The following is a 14,344-nucleotide window of genomic DNA, read 5'->3' as shown; positions in this document are numbered from 1 at the left end:
TACCACACCTATTTTCATTCTCTGCTTCTGTATGGAGTCATATTCTGGAATAACTCATCACTGAGTAAAAGAGTGTTCATTGCACTAAAGCGTGTAATCAGAATAATTTCTGGAGCTCATCCAAGCTCATCCTGCACGCAATTATTTAAAGAGCTAGGGATCTTCACTGTAGCCTCACAATTATATATATTCACTTACGAAATTTGTTATTAACAATCCGAACGAATTTGCAAGTAATAGCAGTGTACATGGCTACAACACTAGGAGAAAGGATCTTCACTACTCAAGGTTAAATCTAATTTGGCTCAGAAGGGGGTAAATTATGCTGCCACAAAAGTCTTTGGTCACTTAATAGCATCAAAAGTCTGACAGATAGCCATATAGCATTTAAAAGGAAATTAGAAGAATTTCTGAATGGCAACTCCTACTCGTTAGATGAATTTTTGGATATAGTAAGTGGGAAATTAACTTCCACAAAAAAATATTAAGTGTCATGTAATATGTTGTGTAATGTAGTATCTTGTATGGACACCTTTTATTAACCTGACACATTCCACATAATTACGAAGTGTTGTATTCATGATCTATGGAACACGTACTAATCTAATCTACTCCATCACATGCATTTTAGCCATGACTAGTGGCAAAAATTTCATTCTGCAGTTACTCCATGATCTTGCTTGTGATGACAAATTTAAAAAGTTCTTAAAGTTTTTATATTGTACAGAACTGCCATCACTGAAGTACAAACATGATGGATGTGTGGTAATTGTTCCAACACTTAAGTGAGAACAGTTTTCTGGAAGACATAGAATGTGTTTGTATCATTCTCCAAACAGCCACTTATACAACACAATGACATTAGCTTAATTCAACCATCTGTTTTAAAGTACACCACAAAAGGAAGGGTGACTAATGTTCTGCCAGTGAAATCCTTGTGCAGCATCCTGCAGCAAACAGGTATAGTTCTCTGCAAAATCCACTATGACGACATGTATCAGGGAAGGTTTCTTTGCTTGATTTGAAGTAGTGACAGATTTGGATACATAATTGTGTGTTTTGAAGTTTTTGCATGAGATACTCAAAAACTTCATCAGTCATCTTCATTAATGTCTCCAGTGTAGGTCGATCAGTTTGCATCCATTGTTTGGATACAACATTTTCACAATCTTGTAAGGACTCCAGCTCCATTAAAAACTGCGCAGTTCATATTCGTCAGGACACCAAGAACAGCAATGTAGCATGCACTCATTTTCCAGATTGCACCCAAGTTTCTGCAGAAGTTCAGTATATGGTTCTTTCACATGTGCAGCACGCATTAACAGTTTTACGTTTTGGTGATACATGCACACACATACGTTATGCATTCCACGACTGTTTACAGTAACACATTCTTTTGGCCTAAGTTCACAAAATTTAGCAAAACCAATTTTATCTTCAGGGTATTTTTCTCTGAAAGCTAAGTATACATCTTTCAGATTATGTAAAGTTAGTCTTTGTCTTATACACTCTTGCCATTTTCTGAAGGGACAGACAGTCATTAGCAGAAATGCGACATATCTTCACAGTAAAAATTCTTGACACGTTTTTACATATCCTTGCCTATTCTGTTTCCCACTTTATAACTCCCTTTTGACAAAATACCATCTTTTAGCAATACCCTTTATTTCCTTACCATGTATTCGGTAGTGTTAAAAACATTTGGATTTTTTCTTTACTCCATGAAGCTGATACTAAGGTAAGGTAAGTATTTGTAGTTTTGCTTTAACAGAAGTTCTGCTGAATTTCTCTTTAAGTTTTAGCATTAAAATATTAGTCTGTACATTCAGCAAAGTCAGTTTCTTCAGACAATTTTCACTGGAACATATAGCACTTCTGATGCTGTTTGCTGGAATTTTAAAGCCAAGCAACGAGACTTGGATCGAACGTATTCTGGACGCCTGTCTTGTGCTCCCTTGATAACCTTAAATGGTGAAATTTCAAGTAATTCACAACTTCCATTATGTTTTTGAAGAGCTGTAGATGGATCTGGCGTATATTCTTTATCTTCAACTTCACATTTATCCATCCCTGGAAGGTTATCCCCCATATGAGAAAATGTCCTTGCAGCATGTTATGCACAGCTTGGTACCTGGGATAAGTCCAAGGATTTTATATTTCCTTGCCATGGTTAAAGAAATATGTTTCAAAGATTTCTTAGCAGTCTTTTTAACATGCTTCTTAAAAGGGTCACAGCAAATTCTTTGTCGCCAAATGTTCTCAAAGAGCTTTTTGTTAGAAGAACAAACACTCAATATTTTCACAGGTGCTTCTTAGCTTCAATAATTAAATATCAGCTTTATTCAGGCTTGACATACCTATTAAATCAAGCTCTTCACTGCTACTACTTTTCTTCTGACACACAACTGCTGACAAAACCTACAGAACATTTGTTTTCCATTGCGATTTTTAATCAACTGTGTATGTTGCAGAAAAGAACTGGATGGTTTGAAACTTTCTTGTTCTCTAATTAGTCAAGAATGTACTATGAAGTACCTGTAAGGGGGAATGAGAAAGAGTTAATGTTCACTTCATTAAGTGATCTCTAATATTCACATTATGGAACAATTTTGTATTACAGCTGGACCCCTCAATATGGAACCCCTTGATAGGTAAAACCCCTCAACTTTATAGTGTGACTTATTTTATGACAGTCAATCAGATGCTACTATATGAGCATAGTAAGATTCATAATACATAAAACTTCCAATTGTGGAATTGAATTATGTTTATTATAATTTGTTTTATTTATTTGATTTGAATTATTGTATGTAAGTAATAAATTTTACATAAAGAAAATATTTTTGTTTAAATTTTGTGAAAATATGTAAAACACTTATAACCTTAAAAATGTAGTATTAATAATGTCTTAACAGCCTTTAAAATGAAATACACAAAAATTAATATGTCAACTGTCAATAACAAAATCAATGACAAAAATTATTATTTATTTATTACTTTGTTATGTATTGTTAAAATTGAGTGGATTAATGACTGGTTTGAAGGTAATATATATTTCAAGCATATAAATTAAGTTTAATAAATAAATATACAAATCTCTAATTTTTAATTTATAATTAAATTGATATATAGTGAATAATAATTTAAAGAGTAATAAGTAATTATAAAAACCTTCAAAATAGAGTTATAAATATGACTAAATTTTAAATTATTTTTAAATGAATTATCATTTATCATAATATAATTCTGTGTGAAACAAATTATTAATAAATAATAATATTTATATGAATATATCAATTTCTAATGATTGAATCAAACACGTGAAAAAACAACATTAAATAAAATACGTGATCTATTTCACTCATTATAATATTTTATAAAATTCGCTAAAACATCTGATAAGCCACAACTAAACAAAGCATATACTGCAACAACTGTTTGTAGGTTATAATGATTGGGTGGTCTAGCGTCACTTCATAAAAATTATACGTCAGAGGGCACTGTAATACGTTGAAAAATGCAACCCATTGCGCTTATGGAAGTTAAATTTAGTCTTCCTGGTTACTGCGCAATTATTTCCCGAACGTTATCATATTGAGGGGTTCGACTGTACTTTCAAATAACCTACCAGACAGAATGGCTGTTTATGTAAGAAGCACAAAAATCAAGACAAAAAAGTCCTTCAGATATATAAAGTGCATACACACACACACAAAAATTAACACCCACAGCCTGTGTTGCATGCGAGTTGCTGATAGACTGAATGTTTCATTGTTGTTTCATGTAATGTTGATTAGCCATTTGAAGCAATTAATTATTGCAGCATTACTGAAAAATTATAAGATCTAACAATAGAGGACAAACGCCCTTCTGATTTTTTTATGTTGAAAAGTATGGCAATAGGAATTATTTGAAACAAAAATTCAGATTGTGAAACTTTTGATTGTGCTGAAAAAAATTCCTGAAATTTGAAAAGTGAGAAATTACATTAATTACAAATTTTCAAACATTTGTTGCTCAGACACAGCACTTTAATAATTTTTATATTATAGCTCTATTCTTTTACTTTCCAATGACACCAAATTGAATAAAATTGATTATTAAATAAAAAGTTATAGAGGTTACAAACTTACAAGGCACTTCGTTTCTCAATGCCAGTTGTTAGAAGGGACCAACATTTCAAAATGGTCTCCTAATTACAATTTTTATCAAAAAATTCCAGAAAAATATTTTAACCCTAACTCATTTTGTATATTTCTAAAAACAAAGATGATTTGACTTACCATATGAAAGTGCTGGCAGGTCGACAGACACACAAACAACCACAAACACACACACAAAATTCAAGCTTTCGCAACAAACTGTTGCCTCATCAGGAAAGAGGGAAGGAGAGGGAAAGACGAAAGGAAGTGGGTTTTAAGGGAGAGGGTAAGGAGTCATTCCAATCCCGGGAGCGGAAAGACTTACCTTAGGGGGAAAAAAGGACGGGTATACACTCGCACACACACACATATCCATCCACACATATACAGACACAAGCAGACATATTTAAATATGTCTGCTTGTGTCTGTATATGTGTGTGGATTGATATGTGTGTGTGTGCGCGAGTTTATACCCGTCCTTTTTTCCCCCTAAGGTAAGTCTTTCCGCTCCCGGGATTGGAATGACTCCTTACCCTCTCCCTTAAAACCCACTTCCTTTCGTCTTTCCCTCTCCTTCCCTCTTTCCTGATGATGCAACAGTTTGTTGCCAAAGCTTGAATTTTGTGTGTATGTTTGTGTGTCTGTCGACCTGCCAGCACTTTCATTTGGTAAGCCAAATCATCTTTGCTTTTAGATATATATTTCCTACGTGGAATGTTTCCCTCTATTATAATCATTTTGTATATTCTTACACCAAATTTTCAGAAAAATATGTTACATAAGAGCAACTGCCACTGGGTGATTTCACATGAAATTACCCTGGCAGCATCAGCAGCCTCGTTTCCCAGCAGACTGATGTGACCACGAACCCACATAAAGATCACAGTGGCTCCCCCAGGGTGCGCAAGCAGAAGCTTTCTTGGATCTGTTGCAGTAAGGGATGGGCTGTGTACAGCACACAGAGGCTCTGAAGGCCACAGAGAGAATCTGAGCACATGACAATTGAAAAGCATATGTCACTGGATGTACTGCGTGGCCTGATACAGGGTGAAGAGCTGATGCATATACTGAACAGTCTTCCGGAAGGAGACACCAAAAATTGTCAGTGCCAATGACTAAGGCACACCCAACACCACAGTCAGTCCAAGAGCTGTCAGTGTACACAAAAGGTACTATCACTAAGTTCCATGCACAGGTCGAAGCTGAAAACGGGCCACTGCACAAGGCCAAGGTGGGTTGCCATTTAAGGTGATCGGTGTTGCTGCTAAGCCAAGGTGGTGCAGGGTTCACACCCATTGGGAAAGCAGCATGTAGTGTGAAGTTAGGCTGCTGGAGCAATAACCAAAAGCACACTATAGGAGGTAGCACGGAAGAGGGATGTGCCCCACACTAGCACAGTAAATTGGCAACCTCTGCATAAGAGACTGTAAGCCAGGCTGATGTAAAAGGTGTCACTGGCCAAACTAATTCCATGATGGCGGATTATATGTAAGGGGGACATTGATTAAATTGACCAAAAATGTAAATTTTCGATTTATTTTTTATTTGTTAGTGCAACTCATAGACAAAAAGTTCCCAAAGATTCAATGTTGAAATCGCACCCGAAGTGCCTGAAAATAATTAAAAGTGTGAAGCAGCCTCCCGCTACACCCACATTTTGAAGCACCTCTAATACCAGCTCAGTGAACAACAATTTGTGTATTACTTTCAACCAAACATGTGGGACAGGCAGTGATACATACACTCTGGTTTTATAGATCATCTTTGGCCGATCCTGCACTTTTCAAAAAGTGTGTTCGAGGCAAAACCCAGAGTCAATTCACTCATATAGAAATTATGCCCTAAAAACACATTTGCATCTTTTCTCCAGTTGTCAGAATTGCAACTTATGATGCAGTTATTGTATTTAATGAGGGGAATGTCAGGAGGATGAAGGTATTAGAAAGAATGGGCTTCAAGATAGGAAATTTTACTGAAGACATCCTGAGAAAAATAGATTTACAGTGCGTCTCTGCAGCTGAAAAGTCAGTTGAAGACCTGGTAAAGGAAAAAAGGAGACAGACAACAAGAAACCAGAATAGAAGCCTTGAAGGCAAAGACTACCCAGAGTACAAACGTTGTCCCCTCTGAAGAAGGGACATAACTTTTTCCGTATGTTGAACTTTAAATTGCATTTCCTGAAAAGTTTGTTTTTTAAAATTTATGTACCTTTTTCTCAGATTCTATGAATGCTAGAATTATGAAATTCTGTACACATACCTGCAAACCTAATAAACATTGTCTCAAGACCAAATTTTGAAATTTGGATTGCAAGTTGAGATATGGGGCAAAGTGCTTCGACTTTTGAATGAATTTAAAATTGTACTTGTGGAATTATAATTAAAAAATTATGAAAATTTTATTTGACATTCCCTAAACCTCATGAGAGAAGCTTACAACATATTAAGAGATGAAACTGAATTTTTTGTAGAAATCTCTGGAATACTTTCTGAGAAAGAGGAACATTATTTTTTGAAAATAAAACTTCAAATTTCATTAAAAAAGATGTATAATCAAAGGATTTTATATGTAAATGTGTTACTTTCATGTAAAGCATGGTACAAAATTCATTGCCATATCTCCAAAACTGTGGATTTGGTGCATTTTTGTAATAGTGTGTGTTTTTCATCAACATCCCTCCTTAAACGGCCCAACATGGATGGACAAGCAGATGCATAAACAAAATACTATTAGTCTAGTTTTGACCAGACAAGGGAGCACTACAAATGAAGGGTGGTCTGATCTGCTCCCCAGGAAGTACCAATTAGTACACATAGGACACTGAGGGACTGGGTGCAGCGCAGGGCCAGTTAGGACACATGGGAGGACCAAGAAAGTTTTCTACCAAGCACAAGCCCCAGGAATTTCACAGTTTCAGCAAACTGAAGAGTAACAGGTCCAAGATGTAAAGACAGTGGAAGAACATACTGCACCACCAGAAATTCATAAAATGGTTTTGTCAGCAGAAAAACAAAAGCCATTGTCTATTGTTTAAGGTGCAATAACTAGAGTCATACATACTCACCCATGACAAAACTGTAGACCACAGACAAAGAAATGAGTTGAAAATGACAAGTCAACCCCAAATGACAGAAGATAAAACAGCTAAGAACAGGGACATCTATAAAATATGCCATAGAGAAACAGATCCAGAACTAAAAATTAAATGGCCTTCGCCATATTGCTAAGATAGATAAAAAGTAAAATGGCGGTCGACAACTGACGTGTTGTTCACTAAAACACACGATAAATCAATGGCAAATGGGAACGTAATTGGTTAAAAATGTGTATTCCATCAGGAAATGCCAGACTGTTAAAAGTTGGGCACAATGTGCACTTAAATGGCAATGGCTAAAAACACAGTGCCAAATACACAAACTAGTTAAAATAATCTCACAGTGAGAGGGTCAAGGAGGTGGTCATCCAAGCCACAGCGAGAGGCTTAATAACTCTAAGCTTGTTTCCATAAAGGGAGGACCAGAGGTGATGCCAAAGTGACAACACATATGCTGACAGACGATTACACAGAGATCGGAGTGTATGTAAGAACTAGCTGGCTGAGGTAGAAGGACTGCAGCCTCGGCAGTAGACTCATTTCCTGGCAGACTGATGTGACCAGGAACCCATATAGACATCACAATGGCTCCATCGAGATTGACAGCTTGCTTTGACCTATTGCACTAAGGGATGGTGTGCAGAACACAAACTTTGAAGGGTGCTGAGAGCGTCTGACCAAATGACAGCTGAAAAGTCTGTGGATGTGCTGTGTGCCTGACACAGAGCGAAGAGCTCTGCTGTAAATACTGAGCAGTGTTCTGGATGTCAATACCTAGAAACATCTGTGCCAATGATGAAGGTACATCTGACACCATAGTCCAAGAGCCATCAGTGTACACTAAGGTACTATCGTGTAATTCCATGAGAAGGTCGTGAAACTGAACATGATAGAGCAAGGCTGGAGTAGTGTCCTTAACAAGCAAATGAAGGCCAAGGTGAATGCATTCCGCCACACGAAGACAAGGTGGTGAAGGGTTCACAACCACTTGGAAAGTTGCAGGTAGCGTGAAAAGGTGCGTTAGCAAGTGGCAAAAATGGACTTCAGGAGGTAACAGAAGAGGGACAAGCCCCATACTGAAGATCAAAGGAGGAGGCATAAGAGTGGTGGCCACATATGGCAGACAAACAGCATACATACCTGCTGAGGAGAAAGATACAGTGGTAGGATAGTGGTAGTTCAGGAGCTTCAGCATACAGAAGCAATCATGCTAGTGTAAAAGGCACCCTTGGCCAAACAGATGCCACGATGGCAGATAGCATTGAGACAGCGTAAAAGGGATGGGCGTGCAGATGCATAAACAAAGCACCCACAGTCTAATTTCGAACAGACAAGGGACAGGTACAAAGAGGAGGGTGCTTCGATCAGCACCCCAATAAGTACCATTGAGGACACACAGGACATTGAGGGACTGCGAACAGTGGGCTCCAAGGTAAGAGACATGGAAGGATCAAGCACTTCCTATCGAGCATGAGCTCCAGGAATTTCGTAGTGTCAACGAACGGAAGGGCAACAGGCCCAAGATGTAGAGATGGTGGGAGAAACCATTTGCACCGCCAGAAATTCATGAACACGGTTTTGTCAGTGGAAAAGCAAAAGCCATTGGCAATGCTCCAGGAGTGAAGACAATCACGACAGCGCTGAACATGCCGCTCAGTGAGACAGGTATGTGTAGAACTGCAATAGATGGCAAAATCATCAACAAAGGGAACTGGAGGCACCTGGTAGGAGACAGGCCATTATAGGGTTACAGGCAATAGCAAAGAGAATGACTCTCAGGACAGAACCCTGAGGCACACCATTTTCCTGAATAAAGGTGTTCGACAAGGGAGAACACACACACACACACACACACACACACACACACACACACACACACACACACACACACACCTTGAAAACTCGGTCTTGTAAAAATGCCTGAAGAAAACAGGGCACGCGCCCACAGAAGACCCAGGTGCAAAGAGTACGGAGGATACCAGAACTCCAGCAGGTGTCTTAGGCCTTCTCCAAATCAAAAAACATGGCCACAGTCTGGGATTTCTGCAGAAAACCATTCATGATGTGTGGGCAAAGTAACGAGATGGTCAACTGCAGAATGCCACACTCTGGAACCACACTATGCATTTGTGAGTAAATGGTGAGACTCGAGCCACCACACCAACTGGGCACGAATCTTATGTTCCACACCTTGCTTATGCACCTGGAACAAGAGATGGGGTGGTAGCTAGAAGGAAGCTTTTTGTCCTTACCAGGCTTAGGTATGGGTATGACTGGCTTCACACCAGCATCCAAGAAATGTGCTGCAACATCATGTTGACAGCATCTGGCCCTGGGGTGGAGGACCGGGATGAACAGAGCATGATTTAGCTCTCTCATAGTGAAGTCTCAATGTAGCAATCACGATTATGGGGAGACAACGGTATCGCCCAAGCCGCCACCACTCGTTTCCGATGGACGAAGGCAGGGTGATAGTGGGAAAAGCTCGAAACTTCCACAAAATGGCTGCCCAAGGTGTTGGAGATAGGAATGGGATCCACAGTGACATTGAAACCTACTGTCAGGCCAGAAATGGGAGAATGGATCTTGGTTCCAGAGAGCTGTCTGAGGTTGGCCCACACAACAGAGGAAGGTGTGGAACTGTTGAAAGAGCTAGTGAATGAAAGCCAACTAGTTCTTTTGCTATCCCAAAGAACTATGACACTTTGCATGCATCTGTTTATAATAAATGCAGTTTTTCAGCATAGAGTGGTAGTTAAAAATGTGGCGAGCACATCTCCGTGTGTGAATTGCATCGCGGCATGCCTCAGTCCATCAAGGAACTGTGATACGATGTGGCAAAGAGGAAGTGCGAGGAATGGAACGTTCTGCAGCAGTAAGGATAATGGTGAGGTAGTCCACCAGGTCATCAGAACTGGGAATATCTTGTTCTGCGAAAGTCGCCAGGGAGGAGTAAAGCTGCAAGTCAGCCTTAATAAGCTGCCCTTTGGGCATGCATGTGGATGGGGTAGGAGTCAGCAGATGGAGCACACGGGGGAAAGGGTGATTCAAATACGTTTCAGAAAGAATGGACCACTCAAGACAATGGGCAAGCTGTGCAGTGCAAAAGGATAGGTCCAAATGGGAATAGGTGAGCGAGGAAGAAAGGAAAGTGGGTGCTCCTGTGTTAAGGTAGAAGAGCTTGAGTTGGTTAAGAAGGTCAGGCAAGAGGGCACCTCTCTGGCAGGTCCTGGGAGAACCCCAAAGGGGAAGATGCATTTAAGTCGCCGAGTAGCAAAAATGGGCGAGGTAGCTGCCCAATGAGCTGAAAGAAGTCTGCCCTGGTGACATTTAAAGATGGAGGTACATAAATGGTACAGAGGGAGAAGTCAGGTGGGGAAGGAAAAGGTGAATGGCAACAGCTTGAAGATGGGTAGCCAGGGAGATGGGTTGACTATGAATGTCATCGCATATGAGCAGCCTGACGCCCCATGAGATGGGATGCCGACCTCAGGGGGAAGGTCAAAACAAATCAGTAAGTAATGTGAAAGCTCAAAGTGGTCTTGAAGGCACAATTTCATTTCCTGAAGCCAGAGTACAAGGGGATTCCGCAATGCTAGAAGCAGCCATAAATCCTCTTTGTGGGACCGTAAGCTGCGAACGTTACATTGGAGGACAGTCACGAGGAGGAAGAGATGTAGGGGTATCAACTCGGCGGTCGCCAAGGGACAGCCAGAGTAGAGTCACTACTACAGGGCACAGAACCAGGAGTATCCTGCTCCATGGGGTCCACACAAGCATCAGCATGCTTGTGCAATTTGTCTGTGGAGTCCAACACTGAAAAATGGCTGGTGGCGCGCACCGGCAAGACAGAGGCCGGCTGGGCCAAGTGATCACGTGGCGACAATGTCGAGCAGGATCTTCAAGTTGAAGGAGAAGACCATTAATCTTTAGCGGACTTCTTCGAGCCCTTCTGATTAGAAGAAGACTTTGGTGTTTAGCTGGAGGGACAGAGGAAGTCTTCTCGGGAGTACTCCTGTCCTTTCCTGCCTGCTGGTTGTATAGTGGGTAGCTTTGCCCCTTTAGCAGAGGGTTTGACAGTTTGTTGCGCAGCAGGATTTGGGGGGGGGGGGGGGGGGACGGCAATGCTAGCTTGACACTGGGTGACTTCACAACTTCAGAGCCAAATTTGAGGTCATATGTCTGCGTGGCTATGTCCATGGAGTGAGGGGTAACAACAGAACTATATGTGCCCTATGGGAGAACACAGGTTTTGCGACTAGCCAGTAACTTGCGACCTACTGGGTAAGGCACTTTTTCCTTTACCCGACTAACAGCCCACTCATCTAGACACATGGGACAATCCCAAGAGGCGGCGGCATGGCCACCATTGCAGTTGATGTAGCAGGAAGTAGGAGGCGGACATTTGCCCTTGTGTGCATCACTGCCACAGGTTACACATTTAGCTGGGTGTTGACTAGATGTTCCAGTGTGGTTGAGAATGACACTGGTAGCAGCGCATCAGATTCGGAATGAGCGGCCAGACTGTGATGATTTCGAAGCCTGCTTTAATCTTTGACAGCAGCACCACACTATCAAAGGTGAGGAAAAGGGTGCGGGTGGGCACCATGGAGGAATTTACCTTTTCCATTACACAATGGATGGCAATAAAACCCTGATCAGAGAGGTAAGACACACTACTGGCCATTAAAATTGCTACACCACGAAGATGACGTGCTACAGACGCAACAGGAAGAAGATGCTGTGATATGCAAATGATTAGCTTTTTACAGCATTCACACAAGGTTGGCGCCGGTGGTGACACCTACAACGTGCTGACATGAGGAAAGTTTCCAACTGATTTCTCATACACAAACAGCAGTTGACCGGCGTTGCCTGGTGAAACGTTGTTATGCCTCCAGTAAGGAAGAGAAATGCGTACCATCACATTTCAGACTTTTATCAAAGTCGGATTGTAGCCTATCGCGATTGTGTTTTATCGTATCGTGACATTGCTACTCGTGTTGGTCGAGATCCAATGACTGTTAGCAGAATATGGAATCAGTGGGTTCAGGAGGGTAATACAGAATGCTGCGCTGGATCCCAACAGCCTCGTATCACTAGCAGTCGAGATGACAGGCATCTTATCCGCATGGCTGTAACTGATCATGCATCCACGTCTCGATCCCTGAGTCAACAGATGGGGACGTCTGCAAGACAACAACATCTGCATGAACAGTTCGACCAAGTTTGCAGCAGCATGGACAATCAGCTCTGAGACCATGGCTGTGGTTACCCTTGATGCTGCATCACATACAGGAGCGCCTGCGATGGTGTAGTCAACGACGAACCTGGGTGCATGAATGGCAAAACGTCACTTTTTTCAGATGAATCCAGGTTCTGTTTACAGGATCGTGATGGTCGCATCCATGTTTGGAGGCATTGCAATGCACGCACATTGGAAGTGTGTATTCATCATCGCCCTACTGCCGTATCACTCAGTGTGATGGTATGGGGTGCCACTGGTTACACGTCTCAGTCACCTCTTGTTTGCATTGACGTGGATGTTGCATTTCAGATTGCTACGACACGTGGCTCTACCCTTCATTCGATCCCTGCGAAACCCTACATTTCAGGAGGATAATGCATGACTGAATGTTGCAGGTCCTGTATGGGCCATTCTGGATACAGTTGCATGAGCAACTGGCTCGTCACAATACGCCAGTTACTACTATTGATGAACTGTGGTATTATGTTGAAGCTGCATGGTCAACAGTACACGCCATCCAAGCTCTGTTTCACTCAATGCCCAGGCGTATCAAGGCCGTTATTACGGCCAGAGGTGGTTGTTCTGGATACTGATTTCTCAGGATCTATGCACCCAAATTGCGTGAAAATGTAATCACATGTCAGTTCTAGTATAATATATTTGTCCAATGAATACCCATTTATCATCTGCATTTCTTCTTGGTGTAGCAATTTTAATGCCCAGTAGCGTAGTATTTCAGCCTCGGTTAGACCGTCAAGCAGCCTGGTGTAAATTACATCACGGAAGGAATTCAAAGTTCTATGTGCCTCTACACAAACAGAGTAGCCATGGAGAAGTGAGACAGCAAGTAGTTGTGCTTGAGAATCAGAAGCCGTCTCCAAAAGCAAAGTGCCATTCCGTAAACGAGAGCAGGATTTCACAGGGCAACACCTTTCTGAATAATAAATGGATTGACGTGATACCACAAGAAACCGCAGCGCAGTGGGAAGGGTCTTTGAATCAGTAGCCTCATTACATTTACGTTTCGTCGGCGTCGATGGAGAGGATGATTGATACATCGCAAGGAAATCCCCATGATTGCCAGCTTCTCAGGTCACATCTCCCGAACCACTGACAGAGGGACCAATCAGCAACGTCAGAAGATCACAGCTCAGGCAATCATCCCTCCCTGGACCTGGCCTGTACCAGGGGATATGTGCGAACCCTACCTGTCTACACAAGGGCTGGAAATTATGTAACCCAGCTACCTTTTATTCATCAGATGCATGAGCCGGCCTTCACGAGCACATGAGCACACAAGGGAGGAAGAAGGAAAAAAAGAGGATCCTCAAACACCGAAGTGGAGGGATGAGAGGAGAAGGGAAACAAAGAAAGGAAAAGGGAGCCAAAAAGAAAGTTAAGACTGTTCGCAGATCAGTGACAGAACATTCCCAGTAATACCTCAGACATGTTCCCAATGGAGGGGAAAAAGATAGCAAGAGGATAGACATACAGCACAGAAGGGAAAAAGTGCTGCAAAGGCTGGGGCCATAGCCAAGCACGAACTCGCCAAGGAGTGGTGAGTCCCCTGGGGTGAACAGAGGTCTGAATGGGAATAGGTGTCTGGAGTCTGAAAGAAAAGTAGGTGCTCCAGTGTTAAGGCAGATGAGGTTGAGCTGATTAAGGTCAGCCAAGAGGGAACCTTTCAGGCAGGCTATGGAAGAGTCCTGAAAGGTGATTGCATGCATTAAAGTCACCAAGCAGTAAAAAGGGGTGAGGGAGTTGACCACTGAGTTGGAGGAAGTCTGCCCCAGTGACACCAAATTTGCAAAGAGAAAAGTTGAAGAAAGGAAGGAAAATGTGAAATTAAACCACTCGTA

At 41.5% G+C, this 14,344-nt stretch overlaps 1 protein-coding gene across 1 annotated transcript in view; it reads right to left on the bottom strand.

Moving 5' to 3' along the window:
- LOC124776242 (outer mitochondrial transmembrane helix translocase) overlaps window positions 1-14,344 on the bottom strand; it is a 102,566-nt gene that overhangs the window by 61,145 nt on the left and 27,077 nt on the right. The gene's annotated exons all lie outside the window — the stretch shown is intronic.

This window comes from Schistocerca piceifrons, chromosome 2 (assembly GCF_021461385.2).
Source record: "Schistocerca piceifrons isolate TAMUIC-IGC-003096 chromosome 2, iqSchPice1.1, whole genome shotgun sequence".
In the NCBI taxonomy this organism is placed as follows: Eukaryota; Metazoa; Arthropoda; class Insecta; order Orthoptera; family Acrididae; genus Schistocerca; species Schistocerca piceifrons.
Note: the sequence above shows the minus strand (reverse complement) of the source record. Positions and strands in the feature narration are given on the sequence as shown.